We start from the raw sequence: 2065 nt of genomic DNA, 5'->3' as shown, positions 1-2065 counted from the left end.
GGATCGCGGACCCGCGGGCCGTCCCCTAACAGCCGGGGCGCCCCCGGGCCTCCTGGATCCTCTGGCCCGGAGCGCCGGCCCGCCGCATCCCTCCTCCCTAGGGGCTCGGGGTCAGCCTCCCTCCTTCTTCCTTCCTCCCTACTGGCCCCTGGCCGAGCCCGCCCAGTGCGCCTGGGTCCCGAGGACCCCGGCCCGGCCCGGCCCAGCCCACGCCTGCGGCGTGACCCCCACCGGGCTCCTCCGCGGTCCGAGCGCCCATCTGCCATCCCTGGCCGCTCGCCTCCAGCCCGCGCAACCACAGCTTCCTTTGGACTGTCCCTAGGAATGCCTACAAGCCCCCTCGTCACGAGGCCTGGGGGGTTCAGCCTCCTCCGGGAGGGGCTGCCCGGGGCAGGTGGGCTCCTCAAGGCGCGTCTCCCGGCTGCACTCCGGCGTCCTGCAGAGCGGCCGGGGCCGGGGCACCCACGCAGGCGGCAGAGGAGCGACGGAAGGAAGCCCCCGATCGCGCCGACCCTGGTGCGAGCTCTCCTCGCCCGCGCCTGGTTCCCCGTGCCCCCCGCGGTCCCCTCTGTGCGCATCACCCCGCGGGGATGACGAGCTCCCTCCGACGCGATCACCCGGACCCGGCAGCTCTTACCTCCTTGTTGGGCAGCAGCAGCAGCCGGGAGCACCCGCCGGCCGCCGTGCCCACGCGGCCCGAGGCGCGAGGTCGCGACGCCCCGAGCCTGCGGCGCGGCTACCTGGGCTGGATCGCGCCCGGAGCCGCCGCCGCTGCCGCCGCGGGAGCCGCAGGGCCGCCTCCGAGCGGGCCGCGGCAGGGACGGTCTGCAAACTACCAGCCCTGGCGGGGCCGCGCGCGGCGCGTCCACACTCAGCCCCGAGACGCAGCAGAGACGCTCCTGTGGGAGCTCAGTCGACCAGGGCGGGAGTCCGTCCTCAATTTCTGGCAACCCTCCCCCAGCCGACCTCACCAACTTCTCCCCGCTTCTGGGCTCGCGGCTCTAGGAGGCAGAAATTCCGGCCGGGGCGTTTGGCAAACTCCCCGCCCCCGGCCGCGCGCTCAGCCAATTCGGAACGCCCCAGCTTCTCAGGGGCCGTCGGCAAACTCTCAACCCTGTCTAGGAGGACTTCTCCCAGCCACTCTGTTCCGCAGCCCAAGGGGAGAGAAAGGAGCGAGCGGGACCTTCTGATCGCGGCCATAAATAATATTCTAACAAGGTGTGCAAATATTGATATGACGATGCATCCTCCGGAGTGGTGCAGTCCAAGCCCCAAAGGACAAGGGGCCTTCCAGCAGCGAAGCCCACTGATGGGGAGACTGTGGTCTCAACCATCTTAGAGGTGCAGGAAACTTTAACAAAACGCCCCGAGGCTCAGTTTCCTCTTTCGTAGAACGCATTACACAAAGCAGTATGTATACTGCCATTTGGTTTTTGTGACCTTGGGCAAGCCACTTAACCATTTGAATTCATCTTTATGAGCATAACAAATGCTGCTTCATGAGGTTATTGTGAAGATGATATGAAATATATGTGAAATACTTAGGGATATGTGGCACTTATAAATGAAATCCATTCTTTCTTCTCTGCCCTGCTCCCACTCCCGGATTTTAGGAACACTGTGGACGAGCTAGCTGAAAACTGCACTGCTGTAAATTCACAAATAAAACACATCCCGTGCCCTGAAGGCACCACAAAGAACATTGACTGACATGAGAGATTAAATCCAACCAAGCCCCAGTAGAGAGAATGCCATACATTTACATCGATAAGCATTATAGTTTCTTGTTAAGTAGTATCTGGAATGGAGGAAGAGTGGGCTATTGAGCTAGTGGTAGAATCCACAAGATCATAACCCCAGCAATTTCCAGACCCCATAACCAGTCACTACATCCAGACCTCATAAGGATTCATGTTCAGTTTCCCCTGATCTGTCCTGCAGGACTTCACCCCTACTTCGTTGTCCTCTCTGGGGTCTTATTTCTTGGACTTAGATCACCCCCACCCTACTACGCACCCTCCCCACCAGAGGCATTTACAAACTAGGATCATGGAATTTTTAGACC

At 61.3% G+C, this 2065-nt stretch overlaps 1 protein-coding gene across 3 annotated transcripts in view; it reads right to left on the bottom strand.

Annotated features, from left to right (window-relative positions):
* MGAT5 (alpha-1,6-mannosylglycoprotein 6-beta-N-acetylglucosaminyltransferase) overlaps positions 1-998 on the bottom strand; it is a 338815-nt gene extending 337817 nt beyond the window's left edge. For 2 of the 3 annotated variants that reach the window (XM_024243304.3, XM_063712758.1), the window contains exon 1: positions 638-998. The gene's annotated coding sequence lies outside the window, so the exon portion shown is untranslated. The remainder of the gene's footprint in view (positions 1-637) is intronic. The other variant, XM_063712754.1, reaches the window with a different exon arrangement.
* Positions 999-2065: the final 1067 nt, after the last annotated feature.

This window comes from Pongo abelii, chromosome 11, assembly GCF_028885655.2.
Source record: "Pongo abelii isolate AG06213 chromosome 11, NHGRI_mPonAbe1-v2.0_pri, whole genome shotgun sequence".
Taxonomy (NCBI): domain Eukaryota; kingdom Metazoa; phylum Chordata; class Mammalia; order Primates; family Hominidae; genus Pongo; species Pongo abelii.
This window is presented reverse-complemented; position numbering and strand designations above follow the sequence as displayed.